The sequence below is a fragment of the Pseudophryne corroboree genome, chromosome 4 (assembly GCF_028390025.1).
Source record: "Pseudophryne corroboree isolate aPseCor3 chromosome 4, aPseCor3.hap2, whole genome shotgun sequence".
Lineage (NCBI taxonomy): Eukaryota > Metazoa > Chordata > Amphibia > Anura > Myobatrachidae > Pseudophryne > Pseudophryne corroboree.
In genome coordinates this window covers 744,545,925-744,563,967 of record NC_086447.1, presented here as the reverse complement: position 1 = coordinate 744,563,967, position 18,043 = coordinate 744,545,925, and the positions used below count along the sequence as shown (strand labels likewise).

The window sequence follows — 18,043 nt, the reverse complement described above, 5'->3', positions numbered from 1 at the left end:
AGTGTCGTTCAGTTACGATCATTTCTATATTTCTGCATTTAATACTTTTAATATTAAGTACGAAGGACCAAAAAACTTTTTTTAATTGGAATTTCATTACTTTGTTGTTTTTAATTTTGCTCTGTTTTGCTGTTTTTATGTATTTTTTTGCATTGAGATGTAATGTGTAAAATATGGCGATATATGATACTGTAATTCTGTAGTAGTATCGCAGTTAGTGTGGCGCCACCGCATTCAGATTTGGGTATTAAACAATATTCTTTAAATCCCTTCCTGAGACCTGATTGAACAGGGAATCTCAGGATTAATACAATTGAGGGACATGTGATTGTTTAGATTGGTATTTCCTCTTCGGCTACATGTCCCCTTTGCTTACAAAGGGGAGAAAAAAAGAAGGCTCTAGTGTGGGCGCACTCTTTAGGAGAATAAGTAATTAGTGAAAATTCAAGAAATTATTAAGACATAACTTTTATTAGTATTAGTAAAACAAAATTAGCCTTCCCAATGATCTATACAAGAAAAATTAATAAAGTGGAAAAATATTAAAATGTTCTGGTCTCTTTATTCCAAAGAGTATGTGGAAAGGTTGTAGACATAGGATAGTCATACCCCCATTTCCCCTGACCAGTACAGGGTTTCTGTATTGATGGAACCAGGGATTGGTCAAAACACAGTTTCTATGAAAAAGTTTTGTTGTTTACATAAATTGTAGATAGCTAGAGAGGTAATCACATGTCACCACTCTGAAGTTTATACACCTGTATTATATGCCCATGCCATATGTTGGAAAATTGTTGATTTGTCGGCATACCAAGTCAACCAAATAAGCTATTAATTGGTGCGAATTATATATATGAAGATTGCCAAATTAGAGATAGTGGTGATACTGCTGTTGGTGTTTTGGATCACACGCAAAGGGAAATTATTTCCTAATCTACAACACCAGGTATTCGCAGGTAGTCGCCTTTCCTGATACTGACCTGGCCCAACACTGTTTAGCTTCCAAGTTCGGATGAGATCGGGCGCTGACAGCGTGGTATGATAGTAGAGGTTGAGTGTGTACACCAATGAGAGTGCACCGATATAGGAAAATAAGAAAAAAGACAATGGAAAGAAAAAAAGGAAGAGGAGGAAAGATTTGTGAAAATATGTGGATCTGCTTTTCACGTTAGACTCGGTTCAGAAGATCCCACTGATGTGGTATCGTGTACCGGGAATCATGAATGAGAGTCCACGAAATTTTGTGAACAAAGAATAAAGAGATCTACTAGTTGGTTGGAACATATAATGTAACTGCTTATTTGTCAGATACCTTCATTGAAAGTTATAACTTTCTGTTTATCAATGAGATTGATATGTCACATGACACAATGAATAATGCTGTGAAGTCATACGATCCTGGTCCTACGTCCAATGTAATGACTGGGAATTAGACCTTTATACTCAAAATGAGACACAAATATACATCATATTAGGACAGATTAGCGTAGTATTTGATAGTATACCTGCAGATGCCTTATGTCATTTATAGGATATTAGTGATACACAGTTTGTCTAACTAAATTAAGCAGGGTAGGTGCATATGCAATAATATGAAAAGTTTTCGTCCCTGCTGGACGAAGCAAGAGTTACAGCAAAGTATATAGATGTGAATATGCAATGAAAGTATCAGCAACCGATAATATTACGTGTGAGTTGCTTATACTCTTAGAATAGAAAATAGCTTTTAGGTGACTCTGTCTTGGCTAAACTGAGAGAGGAGACCAAGATATTCACTTGATATAGGAAAGGCCCATTGGCAGCAAGTTGTTATGGCAATCTAAACCATATAAATAAACTGAAAGATAAATAATAAATGATGTGAATTTCCTCTATTATATGGTTGCTGTCTGTGACACTTGGGCACACAGTCCTACTATAGCATTCTCCCAATACACCTGCATGGCTTTCCTGCATTTCTCACGGATTGGAGATTCGTAAGCCCCTGCTGTCCTGTGCCCAAGTGTCACAGACAGCAACCATATAATAGAGGAAATTCACATCATTTATTATTTATCTTTCAGTTTATTTATATGGTTTAGATTGCCATAACAACTTGCTGCCAATGGGCCTTTCCTATATCAAGTGAATATCTTGGTCTCCTCTCTCAGTTTAGCCAAGACAGAGTCACCTAAAAGCTATTTTCTATTCTAAGAGTATAAGCAACTCACACGTAATATTATCGGTTGCTGATACTTTCATTGCATATTCACATCTATATACTTTGCTGTAACTCTTGCTTCGTCCAGCAGGGACGAAAACTTTTCATATTATTGTATATGCACCTACCCTGCTTAATTTAGTTAGACAAACTGTGTATCACTAATATCCTATAAATGACATAAGGCATCTGCAGGTATACTATCAAATACTACGCTAATCTGTCCTAATATGATGTATATTTGTGTCTCATTTTGAGTATAAAGGTCTAATTCCCAGTCATTACATTGGACGTAGGACCAGGATCGTATGACTTCACAGCATTATTCATTGTGTCATGTGACATATCAATCTCATTGATAAACAGAAAGTTATAACCTTCAATGAAGGTATCTGACAAATAAGCAGTTACATTATATGTTCCAACCAACTAGTAGATTTCTTTATTCTTTGTTCACAAAATTTCGTGGACTCTCATTCATGATTCCCGGTACACGATACCACATCAGTGGGATCTTCTGAACCGAGTCTAACGTGAAAAGCAGATCCACATATTTTCACAAATCTTTCCTCCTCTTCCTTTTTTTCTTTCCATTGTCTTTTTTCTTATTTTCCTATATCGGTGCACTCTCATTGGTGTATACACTCAACCTCTACTACCATACCACGCTGTCAGCGCCCGATCTCATCCGAACTTGGAAGCTAAACAGTGTTGGGCCAGGTCAGTATCAGGAAAGGCGACTACCTGCGAATACCTGGTGTTGTATTAGGGAATAATTTCCCTTTGCGTGTGATCCAAAACACCAACAGCAGTATCACCACTATCTCTAATTTGGCAATCTTCATATATATAATTCGCACCAATTAATAGCTTATTTGGTTGACTTGGTATGCCGACAAATCAACAATTTTCCAACATATGGCATGGGCATATAATACAGGTGTATAAACTTCAGAGTGGTGACATGTGATTACCTCTCTAGCTATCTACAATTTATGTAAACAACAAAACTTTTTCATAGAAACTGTGTTTTGACCAATCCCTGGTTCCATCAATACAGAAACCCTGTACTGGTCAGGGGAAATGGGGGTATGACTATCCTATGTCTACAACCTTTCCACATACTCTTTGGAATAAAGAGACCAGAACATTTTAATATTTTTCCACTTTATTAATTTTTCTTGTATAGATCATTGGGAAGGCTAATTTTGTTTTACTAATACTAATAAAAGTTATGTCTTAATAATTTCTTGAATTTTCACTAATTACTTATTCTCCTAAAGAGTGCGCCCACACTAGAGCCTTCTTTTTTTCTCCCCTTTGTAAGTCTACGTATTCTCTGGCTCTGGGCGCACCACCAACCTGGACAGCATATTTACAGAATAGCTATATATGCCATTTTTCCCTGTCAAGGGCAAAACATTGTCCAATTTTGGTCCTTTTCATCCCAATTCCACAACCATCCAATTTGGATTAATCCGGTGCCAGATCGCCCCCTGCTTTGCTGAAATGTCTCCTTTGCTGCCAAGTCCCCCAAATGAGGGTTCCTTGCTAACTTTAACCAATATTCACACTTTTCACAGGGCAGCTGTGTATTTAGAGATCAGAGAGACAAAAGTTGAGGTTGATGGGGTATGTCCATCACGACTGGATGAGCCATGGTACTGTATTCCACATGCAGATGTGTGCACATATATCTTTGCTATATCCCGCCATGTATGTCATGGTTTTGCATACCATAGGCGCAGAGATTTAGCCATGCTTTGTGATTTTTCTTAATTCGCTTCTTTAATATGTTACTTTATACATATTCTATTATTGCAAACAAAATTTTTACAATCCATCCACTCGCTACTCGTGAAAAACACCTTGGCCATGTTTTGCATGTTGTGCCAAATTGAGAAAATAGCAAAGATGTAAGTGTACACATCTATATACCCAGTACATGCAGGTAGGGTACATTAACATAACTATGGCACATTTTTACAATCAGCATTGAAAGTGGTCATTCATTTCGGAACGTCCTATCAAAGAAGTTGGCAATTTTATATTTAATTCATTTAAATAAAAATAAATTATTTTAGTTAAAAGATAATTAATCTATTACTAAATTATAATTAGTAAAAAGCAATTATCTCTATATGAGTTTAGCATCTGTTGTGCTAGGAAAAGTATTTCTCTTTCTGTTTTGATCGAAAGTAAATTATTTTTTCAACAGATATTACCACAAAAATATTCCCATACATGGCGACATTCTCAATGCCCCTCCGGGATAATCCCACGGGGTGCATATCCTCACTGATGGACAGGAGCATGGTGCTGCATTTTCAACATTGTGACCCCTTCCCCCTGTTTAAACTTGCAAATCACAGTATTTTACAGTGAGGGGTGGGGCTACATGTCCTCAAGGCTCTGCCCCCCACTGTGCAAAACTGCAATTCGTGTCATTTTGCAGTGGGGACGGAGCTGGGTGATGTGATTCACATTGAATTGTGTCATCTAACTTCCTAGCCACCCACTACAGTCGACAAGTGGGCAGAACTGGGAGATTAGTTAACTCTGCTGTAACAGCTGTGAATAGCTCTGCTGGTTTGTACTTTTTATGGGCATGTAATGATGAAAGCTTGACAAAGGTCCTTATGGACCGAAACGTTGCTGATTCTTCTGCTATGCATCTATGAAAGCCTTGCATGATCACTCTGTGAGTATTGGATTAAAAATACCTTGAAGCTTACTAAAGTTCTGGAGAGTGCCTATGTTTGGACTATATTTATTGAAGATCTCCCATGACTTGGGGATTATTTGTGTAGTGCACCCCGCTGTTGCCAATTAAGATGAGAGTGCTGGACTTCTACTATATATTTATATATACTGTATATAGATATCAGCATATACTGTAGCTAATACGGTCTTGAAAGTCTGAGTGTTTAATTACCTACTGCCTTCTAAGGTACTGTATATTTAAACGTTGTTTCTGAGCTATACTGCTGCATTGATGGAGACAATTTAATACTCTGTCTAGTAATGAAATAAAAATGTTTGTTCACATTGATTTTTTTTTATTTTTTTTTAGCTCTATTAACTGAGCTGTCACTAATTCATTAATAGTCACTTTTTTATTCTTAAATATTAATCCCCTGACGGTTATTCATTAGCTTGTTTTCATGTTCGTTCACATTGATTAATATTAATTCATTTCAGTTCATGAATATTCAGGCTTGTCAAGCTAAATGGCGACCCAGGGCTGTCAGTGCTCTTGTAATCGAGTGATTTGTATTAAATATGAAAATGAAGGTTGGTTTGTGTGGTGTGTCAATAGGAACAAAAAATGTAATTGCAATCTATTCCTTAGATCAGTGGTTCCCAAACTTTTTTGAATCATGGCGCCCTAGAGTATCAGATTTTTTTTCACGGCACCCTTAAGCCAATAGTTTCATATTGAAAAATTTAGAAAGAAATATTAAATTAAGTAAATTGTCTTTATAGGTCATCCTTAGGGGTAACTTATGTGGCGAGGGACAAGATTTGCTTCTGATTGTCAATATATTTTATGATTGTCAGCCATTAACACTGGTTTTGCTTTTTACATTGACCATGCAGAATTTGAATTGGTTCTGGACCACCAACCCGAGGCACCCCTGCAAGTGTCCCGAGGCACCCCAGGGTGCCACGGCACACAGTTTGGGAACCACTGCCTTAGATGTTATCCACTAAAGGAGGCAAAAAAGGTCTAATAAATAAGACTGCTGATTAGCAGGTAAAAGTTGTAATTAGCTGTAATTTATTCATTTATTGTTTATTCATTTATTTTAAATGATTTTATTATGGTGATTAAATCTAATTAAATATGGATACTGAAAAAGGCTTCTCGTCTTCCCATTTGACTTAAGGGTCCCATACATCAGGGGAGTATCTGAGCAATTCCCCGATCTCTTGATGTCTGAACGCCAATACAGATGGAGCCTCTGTTATCTTGGGTGGTCTTCAGTATGCCGAATGTCGGGATCCCGGCGCACAGTATACCGGCGCCGGAATACCGACACCCGGCATACCGACAGATATTCTCCCTCGTGGGGGTCCACGACCCCCCTGGAGGGAGGATAAACAGCGTGGTGCACGTAGCGCGCCACCGTGCCCGCATCGTAGTGAGCGCAGCGAGCCCGCAAGGGGCTCCTTTGCGCTCGCCATGCTGTCGGTATGCCGGCGGTCGGGCTCCCGGCGCTGGTATGCTGGTCGCTGGGAGCCCGGCCGCCGGCATACCATACTACACCCGTTATCTTTGCTGGCTATGACGCATACGTGCACTCCCGGCGTGACTAGGCGATCCGTCCGCCTAGTCACACTGGGAGTGCACAGGTCCGCTTCCCATTGTAAGCGTCTCTATCTGGGCGCGTGCACCCGCCTGGACGGAGACGCTCTCCATTCAAGTGAATGGGGAGCGTCTCTGTCCATCTGTATGTTGGAAATCCTTGATTCGCATATTACAACCAAAAAATTATCAGGACTGACGTTAATAACTTAAGGTTCCATGGGATAAGTATGAGATACCGACAGCCAGGATCCTGGGGCAAGTGCAGTCTTCGGTCGCCACAGGATTCTATTCCCCCTCGTGTGATGGCGTGGACCACTACCCAAGTGGGGAAACCTCCCGACCGCCGGTATTGCAGATGGTGTTGGGATTCTGCCGTTGGTATATTGACTGCTGGGATCCCGTCTGGCGGTCAGTTGACTCCCTCCCGGTTCACTCTATAGCTTATCTTAAACTTTTGGCTTAGCTCTGTAGTGTATTAAGCTGGTACACCCCTTTGCGATAACTCAGCTAATTGGATTAAATGTCCCTGATCAGCCTAGTAGTGTGTACCCAGCTTGTCCCCCTATGACCCATGTGCCTACTGAGCTGGAAATAGCTCAGTGTGTATGGTCTTCTATGGTATAGAGAGGTCAGCACCTGCAATATTAAACAGCACTTAAAATGGAACATCCTGATCAAACAGTTTCAGGAGCATTAGCAGTTTATTGGCTAATAACCCTGCTTCCCTGCTACATTCATACCTATACTGTACAGTCATTGGGCTGATCAGCTTATATCGGGTGATCAGGCTGGCGATTGTATAGGTGTGCACTCAGCTAAGGTAAAGATGTCTGCAATGCTATAAATTTCAGTAAGAGGCACGGCACTGCAGGAATTTCTCAATTGAATAAATGCTTTTCTACAACCATAATACTTGGTAAAATCAATTATACATCATGATCCTCATATTATCCTGTGATGTATAATTGATTTTACCAAGTATTATGGTTCTATAAAACCATTTTTTCTATTGAGAAATTCCTGCAGTGCCGTGCCTCTTACTGAACTTTTGCTTGGTAAGATGGATTTATTTAAATATACTGTAGCAGAGGCACACAGGGTGGAAGCATTAATTATTAAATTACACTGTATAGGGGGCATGACAGCGAAATCACGTCATCGTGGCCCTGCCCATACTATGCAATTCCGGAATTGTGAGGCAGCGGTCAGTGCCACGATGACACGGTTCAGTGCAAGTTGCATCATCGGACTGCCCAGGACCGCCCACTTTGAACAGCAGTGTGGGGTTTGCTGGGAAATGTGCGGTGGTTGCTGGGAGATGCAGAGGGGATGTGGGCGGGAGCCTCCCAGCTGTTCCCGCAGAGTACGCAAGTATGATATAGCTACAGTATATCACTCATCACTCCTTGCAGTAGTAAATTGCTCTTGTCCCTACAAACAATGTAACGGGCAGTACTCACAGTTTGTAATCAAATTAGACAGATGTTCCCAGTTCTTGATGATAGTTTTGATTAAATAAATATTGAAACGTTGAACGCTCAGAGGACTGGGAACCACTGTCTCATTTATTTACAAACTGTGAGTGTTGCCTGTTTCATTGCTTATACAGATGTGACACTTCTCTTCTTACCCATGAATGGCACTAGTGGTCAACATGCATTACTCTAGGTCGACATTGGAGCAAGACACCTTGCCTGCAGCATGGTGAACCATGCAAGGCAACGCGGTGCACTAAGTGAGGTTCTCAGTAATTTTACAGAGAAAACGACACAAAAAAAATACCATGTTGACCTTTCCCCAGAGGCGTCACTTACGCCTTGTGCACCTGGTGCGGCGCCGCCAGAAAAAGGGGTGTGGTTTCACATAGGGGGCGTGGCTTTGTGGGAGGGGCTTCACTTCCCGACACCTGTTTTTCGTCACTTGGGGGGTTCGGGAGGTGCGTGCTGCCTCCCGCAGAGTGCTTTTTGTGCAGTGCCGGCTCCTGCTCAGTAACAGGAGACGAGTGCTGCACATAATGTAACAGTGCAGCACTCAGGTCCTGTCACTGAGCAGGAGCCGGCATTTTGGTGTCACCCCTCAGCGGGTGACACCCGGTTGTGGGCCGCACCCCCCTTGTGATGCCACTGCCTTTCCTTATGTCAACGTTGTGCCTCTTAACCTTTTGGGGTCGACATAGGCACTGTCGACATTCTGCAGGTCGACTCATCGATCCATAAGCATATATATATATATACTGTATATATATATATATATATATATATATATATCTGTGGCTGTTCTTGCCACTCACTGCTCACCCCTCCACATGTCACCGGTACCGGGTGCCGTCCATAGTAATTTGGATAGAGTCACCGTGCTGACTCTATATATGTACAGTATATATATATATATAAACCTGGATTGGCCGGCACTCCCTTAATATGATGCAACTGCCACGGTGCCTTCCTTATGCAAGTATACAGGTACTGTATATGGTCCCATAGAGAGGGGTTGGCGTTAGCCCACTCCCAATACATAAGAACCAGGCGGCACTCAGAGGACTGGTGCAAAAAAGTATAGCTTTTAGTTAAGCATCAGGTGAAAAAGGCATAGCTTGCCGACATTTCAGCGCCACACAGGACGCTTTTTTCAAGGCTGTATGCTGTTTCACTTCACAGCATACAGCCTTGAAAAAAGCGTCCCGCGTGGCGCTGAAACGTCGGCAAGCTATGCCTTTTAGTTTTTTATTTTTAATAAATTTGCAATACATTCTCAAAAAAACTTTTTTCACATTGTCTTTATGTCGTATTATGTGTAGAATTTTGAGAGAAAAAAATTAATTTATTCCATTTTGGAATAAGGCTGTAACTTAACAAAATGTGGAAAAAGTGAAGTGCTGTGAATACTTTCCGGATGCACTGTACATAATGTGTATACTTTTATATACACATTATGTTTCAGTGTTACTATGGAGGGTGCCATTATTTCTGCTTTTCTATTTCTATGTATATAACTTGTGAATCTTGTACCTATTGCCTGTTTTATGGGAATCTCAAGCATTATATTTGCCTGTGTACTTTCCTGCTACAATGCTCTTATGTTAGTTTATGGTGGATTGTACAGAATGCATTTCATTATGCAAATAACATTGGATAGCTAAGCATTTCTGACTTGTAGCCATCACCTGGTATATTGAATATAAATGAATTCTGTTGCCTGCGCTATATCGTTTTGCTGAAAATGATGTATAGCTGGAGATGATTTTAAACTATTTCACAAGGACAGTTTCATTACAAAGTAAAGGTGATTAGCACATCTTGACTATCCCACAACTTGGCAGAGATATGAAATTCTATAAAATCATTATAGGAATCATATTAGTTGAATGTTCATTGGTGTATTAATAACGAGATTCATTCAGCCAGAATCTGTTTCAAGGGCACTAGCAATGCCTTGTGTTAGATTATTTCATATTACTCTGAAAATATCTACGTTATATCAGCTTTGCCATTTTGCATTTCTCAAGGTCATTCAGACATGGAAACATATACGCTTATATGACCTTGTATTCTAAGTTTTTATTTTCAAGTGATGTTTGTTTATTAACAAAATGGTGGTGACTAACTAGACTACACTAACTAAAAACACATTTATTAACATATAAACCCCATAAATTATATAAAATTAATTGGATTTAAATTTTAACAGCCTTGATTTCATCTTAGTTACCATTTTGTGAAAGAAGGAAGATTCTTTGTCTCCTGTTTACAAACGGAGATAATTTTTGCTCCACTGAAATGTAAAATCACTTGTTACACCTGGGTAAAGGAATAAATCATCCATTCCACACACAGCGTTTGTGAGAGCCCTAAAGCAACTAACTTGTGGGGACCCGTACCAATAAAATTGTCAATTAGATATACAGTACTTGTGATGGGAGATGGTCCCTGGAAGACGAAGAACGCTTAGGTTGACCTGGGTCCACCATCATTGAGGACAACATTTCTGCCATGCGGGCCATAATTGAGGTGGCTGCCAGGGTAACTGTGGTCCAGGTAGAGAAAGAGATAGGCATCTCATCGGGAGCCATTAGTTTGATACTCCGTGAAAAGCTTAGTTTTGAGCAAGGTTTCTGCATGCTGGTTGCCCTGCAGCTCGAGAGCAGAAGGAATCTCGGGTGACTATGGGGGACATTTACTAAGCAGTGATAAGAGCAAAGAAGTGAGCCAGTGGAGAAGTTGCCCCATCAACCAATCAGCAGCTCTGTATAATTCTATAGTATGCAAATTATATTTGTTACTTCAGTGCTGATTGGTTGCCATGGGCAACCTCTCCACTGGCTCACTTTTCTGCTCTTATCACTGCTTAGTAAATGTCCCCCTTAAAGCCGCAACATGCTGGTCAGGTTTGATGGCAGTCGCTCAAACTCTGTCAAGCAGAGGGGTGAGTTAAGGGGGGTACACACGGAGCGATGTTCACCTAATTTCTAAGCAATCTAACTAGATTGCTTAGAACATCACTCCTTGTGTAGGGGTGCCGGCTACAGTGATGCGCGGTCCCGCACGTCGCTATTGCCGGTGCCAGATTGGCCTGCATACAGGCACAATCTAGCAGGTCGCTCATTGCACCGCTGGATGAAATGAGTGGCCCCCCCGCACCCTCCCCCCCTTGCTCAGCACATCGCACAGTGCTGAGCGGTGGGAGAGATGTATGCTGAGCGGTTCGCTCAGCACACATCTCCTGGTCAGTACGGGGCTTTACAGGAACAGGATTGTAATCTGTAGTAAGGCTCACTGTTACTTATTGAATGCACACATCAGAGCAGGGCCGGTCAGAACAGTTTGGCTGGGTACACATTAAGCAAAATATTCGATCATACATTCTTCTGTTGCTGATCGGAATGATATATTGTCCGTATTGCTCAGAGTGTATCCGGCATCGTCAGTGGGGTTGTCCCATCTGATGGACCGACCCCGCTGACAACGGAATGCAGGTGAATACAGAGGATAATGATGTATTGGGCGGCCATACACTGGCTTGTGCAGTATGTACGGCCATCCGATATATCATACCATCGGTCCTCGGGTTGGCTGGGAAACATATACTGCCTAATTCAGACCTGATCGCAGCAGCAAATTTGTTAGCTAATGGGCAAAACCTAGGGGGTCATTCCGACCTGGTCGCACGCAGGCTATTTTTAGCACTGCTGCGACCAGGTAATGTCCGCCTACAGAGGAGGGGGCTAGGGCTGTGCAGGGCTGGCCATTACTGTGGGGTATAAGTTGAATTGGGGCACGGAGCCATAGTAGCATACCTCCCAACTTTTCATATGTTAAAAGAGGGACACAAGCGCGGCGAAGCCACGTGCGCCCCCAAAAGGGGGCGTGGCCTAAGAAAAGGGGGCGTGGCTTCGCAGAGGACACACGATCGCGAGCCACGCCCCGTTTTCGTCACTGAGGAGGCATGCCCAGCGCTCTGTGAGCCGCTGGCATGCCCCCTCTCCCTCTGGCATGCGCACAGCGTCTATTCACCGCTGCTCTGCTATGCAGGGCAGCGAGAGACAGAGCCTCCCAACTGCCCCCCCCCCCACCACGGGACATTGCGGCCCGCGGGTGGGACAGCGGGACAGTCCTCAAAAAACGGGACTGTCCTGCGAAAATCGGGACAGTTGGGAGGTATGTAGTAGCCAGATGGCAAGCATATACCACAGGGGCAGCCATCCAGCCAATGATCCCTGGCCTTGTAGAGGGTGCAACCATGATCTCTGCATGATGTAAAGTGAAACTCTATATTTTCTATCCCTCAGCAATGTGCTCTGACTGAGTTTCCCGCCGTCCTGCGTATAATATTGTACCATTTGGTAATGTCACTTCTGTGGGAAGTTGTATGACTAATTTACTAGTTTAGCATTAGGTGCAAAATTCACATTAAAACATAGCAACCAATCAGGCACCTGCTAGGTAGGTGTAGAACATCCATAGAACTTGTGCTTAATTGAGTATACTGTATTCCATATTAGTTTGTCATTTGTTCTATACGTAATATATGATGTATACAGATGTATCCACTGTCATCATTGCCACAATGCATATGTATGAGAATACGCATCACGGCAAGGCGCTGCGAATGCTGCACTGCGACTGGTCACAGCCGGCATTCGCCCATAGGAATCAATGAGCATGTGCGTGCGTACGCGCACGAACATTCATTCACGGATACACTAGCTGCTGCGCCATCCGTGCCAGCATAGATGAGCGTGGCTACGTCTGTAACTGATGAGCTACATATTTCCTGTGTTCTAGATTGTGATGTTTGTATTCCCACCCATGTGCACGATAGTAGTGCATTTGTCTTATCCCACCGCTAGAATCACATATAAAAATATGTATTTCTTTTTCGGTCTTCTTATTCAGTACATAATGATTGCACTCATAATATATGTATTGAGCTATGTGCTTTCAGGCCACAGTTAGCAGGAGAGGTCTACGCAGGCCTGTAGGGAAGGAGTTAAGCTTTTGTACAGTGGTAACGTCAGAGACACCTCTGGCATTAACATTTGGTTAAATAGTAAACAGCAGTGACAGGGTCTCTTGCCGCCGCTTACGCCAGCATCTTGGCTCCTCACCGCTTCTTACATAGACCTCATAGAGTTGACATTTTGCAAATCAGCTGGGAGGCAGACATAACATTTTGATGGAGTATGTACAGAAGATGATCAGACAGAGTCTTTGTCATTCTTAAGGTTCTCATCATACAGGGTAAGTCTAGGAATATCCACTGGATCTATCACAAATAAATGCCACTTGTTTCCTGCAGTCAAACTCTATAAATTCATATAATATAAGCACAATTTTATCCGTGGTCGATTACACCAGAAATCCATTACTATCTCTGTGGGACTCATAGTCACACACTATAATCTCTTTGGCACCCCTGTCACTGCACTCAGAAAATTCCCATACTGTATTTACTGTGGAATACTGTGATGTAGATAGATAGATAGATAGATAGATAGATAGATAGATAGATAGATAGATAGAGGGCCATATTAACCCATGGACGAGCCCCCAGGCTTTCTGGTACTTCAATCTTTTACCCCACTACAGCTGACATTTGGGAAGCAAAGTTTATGCTATCATTTACACTTTCAGTATTCATACGGACACTAATACCCAGTTAAATAAAGTCTGCTGACCTGTTTTCTCATTGCGCAATTGATCTTCCTTTTCTCTTCACTTCTGAAATAGCACTAGTGCACTATTGGTCCGCTGCCGGCCCGCCCATTGTCTCAGAACAAACCTCAGCTGACTACAAGTGTGCCTTGCTAGTTGCTAGAGTGCAGAGTGCATAGTGCCTTTAACCACTGGAGCCCTAGGGCACAAGTAAGAGTACCTCAGCCAAAAAATTTGATTGGCTCTTAGTCCCTGCGGGTCACATGTAGAAGGCTTCAGTCTAGTCAGCCTAATGGATAATACGACCATAGATAGATAGATAGATAGATAGATAGATAGATAGGTTTGTTTTCTTTTAAATATTGGTCTAATTCTGCACTTAGCCGATTACTTATCTTACATTAAATATCACTGGCTGCATAGTAATAGTTGCAACTGTTTTTACTATTTACTGTTCAGTGTACATTGTACAATTATGGGTTCAGTATGATTTACCGATGGACACAATACAGACGGTCATAATCCCAACAGCCACTGCCCTACAGTCAAAATACCGGTACAGGCAAAATACCGACAATCATTATGCTGACATGTTCAAAATGCTATTTCACAGAAATTACCAAGAAAGGTAGACAAGAACTCTCCTAGAGTGGGGCTCTCAAAAGTGTAATAATACGTATGCAACAATATAGGATCAAGAGAGAAATTATAATAAGACTTAACTTTTATTAAAGATCAAACATTAAAAATACTTGGAGATATTCTCTCTTATTCTAAAAAGGCGAAATATAAACACAATACATATAGTACAACATACAACAATTTAAAAGGTACAGGTAATTTGCATACTCCAGCGGGCCTTGGCCCTTTCTATAATGGAGAATAAATATATGAATAAGACTCTAATAACAGTAAGTCAAGACCTTAAAGCATGTTTCGTGGTTCTGCTGCCTCGTATGTGCTATAGCATTATATACGTGGTGAAAGACCCTTACTCGTGCCAGTCTCTAGAGTCACAGACAGTGCCAGAGCATCCACAGAATCTTTCGCTTCTGCTTTTGGTTGATGACACTAGGTCAGCGCAGCCAATGAGAGAGTTACTGACACTCTACCTGCTCTGGTGTTGAAAAATTAGGATGAACTGATAAACAATAGCAATTCGCTCTTAGATTAGAGAGCTAGAGAGAGTATGGAAGGCAAGACTGTACAGCAAATTTCGTGGTTCTGCTGCCACGCATGTGCTATTGCATTATATGTTTGTTGAGAGACCATTACTCATGCTAGTCTATGGAAATACAGACTGTGCCAGAACAATACGCAGTGTGTCTCATTCGCCTCCAATACTGGCTGATGGTACAACGATCAGTGCAGCCAGTTTGGGGGTTACTGACACTCTGCTGTTCTGGTGTTGAAAGAGATGGAGGCACTATTAAATTAAATTAACTACAGGAAAAGGGGAACACCACATAGGTTCACTTTTCCATATACGTACTGCGTCAATCACAGCTTCCCAACTTCACCTTAATGTCTAATCTAGGGAAAGTTCATCCCTTTAACTAGTGCCCTCTAATGCCGCTTAATAGCTGGTCTCTAAAGAAGAGTGCACTGTATGACTAAGTCTCATTTATTTGCAACATATGTTGCCATATAAAACACACAATCCACAATAAAGATCAGTGTATATTTTAGAGATAATACATTTCTCTCAGCAACCACCATAGGGAAATCTGGATTTTAGTATTCTATGTGCAAATATGAGTGATTAATCTAACTTATAACCTAGTACATAATTGTACACTGATTCTAATACAACATACTGACAGTATTATTCCGTTCACCTCTTATCTTATACTTCTAATTTCTTATTGCTATATAAACAATTATTATCATTCTTCCAGGGAAACAACAATTGATTTTTTGTATGTCCTGACTGTGAAGCACGGTAAATAGCAACAGTACTGACTCGTGTTTATATTAAATATCCCTAAACACAGGAAATATGCAGAATTAATTCCTCTAAACATATCATTGTAAAATACAGCAGTGAGAATCTGGAGATACTAAGACAGGAGTCACGTTGGACGTAATTGTCAGCATCCTCCTTGATTAAATGATTGTTTTATGAAAAAGGTTCTGATCAAGCTCAAAAAGTGAATAACCGTTCTCTTTCATATAATGATATGTTTAGAGGAATTAATTCTGCATATTTCCTGTGTTTAGGGATATTTAATATAAACACGAGTCAGTACTGTTGCTAGGGGCAACAGATTGTCTGGCACTGCACGTGTATTTACCGTGCTTCACAGTCAGGACATACAAAAAATCAATTGTTGTTTCCCTGGAAGAATGATAATAATTGTTTATAAAGCAATAAGACATTAGAAGTATAAGATAAGAGGTGAACGGAATAATACTGTCAGTATGTTGTATTAGAATCAGTGTACAATTATGTACTAGGTTATAAGTTAGATTAATCACTCATATTTGCACATAGAATACTAAAATCCAGATTTCCCTATGGTGGTTGCTGAGAGAAATGTATTATCTCTAAAATATACACTGATCTTTATTGTGGATTGTGTGTTTTATATGGCAACATATGTTGCAAATAAATGAGACTTAGTCATACAGTGCACTCTTCTTTAGAGACCAGCTATTAAGCGGCATTAGAGGGCACTAGTTAAAGGGATGAACTTTCCCTAGATTATACATTAAGGTGAAGTTGGGAAGCTGTGATTGACGCAGTACGTATATGGAAAAGTGAACCTATGTGGTGTTCCCCTTTTCCTGTAGTTAATTTAATTTAATTTAATAGTGCCTCCATCTCTTTCAACACCAGAACAGCAGAGTGTCAGTAACCCCCAAACTGGCTGCACTGATCATAGTACCATCAGCCAGTATTGGAGGCGAATGAGACACACTGCGTATTGTTCTGGCACAGTCTGTATTTCCATAGACTAGCATGAGTAATGGTCTCTCAACACGCATATAATGCAATAGCACATGCGTGGCAGCAGAACCACGAAATTTGCTGTACAGTCTTGCCTTCCATACTCCCTATATCTCTCTAATCTAAGAGCGAATTGCTATTGTTTATCAGTTCATCCTAATTTTTCAACACCAGAGCAGGTAGAGTGTCAGTAAAGGGGGGTACTCACGGGAGAGATGTGTGCTGAACGATCTTAACACAGACCGCTCAGCACACATCTCTCACCCCGCTCAGCACAGCGCGATGTGCTGAGCGAGGGGGAAAGCCGACGGGGGGGCCGCTCACTTCACACAACGGTGAAGTGAGCGACCCGCTAGATTGAGCCTGCATGCAGGCTCAATCTAGCATCGGCGATAGCGATGCGCGGGGCCGCGCATCGCTATCGCTGGAGGGCATACACACGGCAGATCCGTGCTTAAAATATAAGCAATCTAGCAATATTGCTTAGATTTTAAGCACGGATCTCTCCGTGTGTACCCCCCTTAACTCTCTCATTGGCTGCGCTGACCTAGTGTCATCAACCAAAAGCAGAAGCGAAAGAGACACTCTCTGTGGATGCTCTGGCACTGTCTGTGACTCTAGAGACTGGCACGAGTAAGGGTCTCTCACCACGTATATAATGCTATAGCACATACGAGGCAGCAGAACCACGAAACATGCTTTAAGGTCTTGAGTTACTGTTATTAGAGTCTTATTCATATATTTATTCTCCATTATAGAAAGGGCCAAGGCCCGCTGGAGTATGCAAATTACCTGTACCTTTTAAATTGTTGTATGTTGTACTATATGTATTGTGTTTATATTTCACCTTTTTAGAATAAGAGAGAACATCTCCAAGTATTTTTAATGTTTGATCTTTAATAAAAGTTAAGTCTTATTATAATTTCTCTCTTGATCCTATATTGTTGCATACGTATTATTACACTTTTGAGTGCCCCACTCTAGGAGAGTTCTTGTCTACCTTTCTTGGTAATTTCTGTGAAATAGCTTAACCTAACTCTCAGGGAGCACCCCCCGTGTCACAAACAGATATACAAGCACAGATGTGCATGTTACAATAAACAGGGGTATAAGTGTTACTTATATATTGACCAGTGGCGTAACTAGAAATTTTTCTCCCCCAAGCAGGCGCGCGCCGCAAAATAGGGTGTGTGGCTTCGTTGGGATGGGCGTGGCTTCACATAAAGGGGCGTGGCATTGCAGGAAAAGACTACGTTATACCCCAGTTTTCCAACCTGCACGCCCAGACGTTAGCCACCACAGGGAAGAAAAATAATCCTGATTCATGCCCCTTACATTATTTGTCATTTTTCCTCCTTATAGTAATGCCCAGTATACATTATGCCACATACTGCAATGGCCCTTAGACATTATGCCACACACAATAATGC

The 18,043-nt window shown here is 41.4% G+C and overlaps 1 protein-coding gene and 2 pseudogenes across 2 annotated transcripts in view; 2 read left to right on the top strand and 1 right to left on the bottom strand.

Moving 5' to 3' along the window:
* The window catches only part of SYNDIG1 (synapse differentiation inducing 1), a 624,247-nt gene that overhangs the window by 242,730 nt on the left and 363,474 nt on the right, over positions 1 to 18,043 (top strand). The window lies entirely within an intron of this gene.
* On the bottom strand, positions 932 to 1,050 carry LOC134913095 (5S ribosomal RNA; annotated as a pseudogene).
* LOC134913869 (5S ribosomal RNA) lies at positions 2,851 to 2,969 on the top strand (annotated as a pseudogene).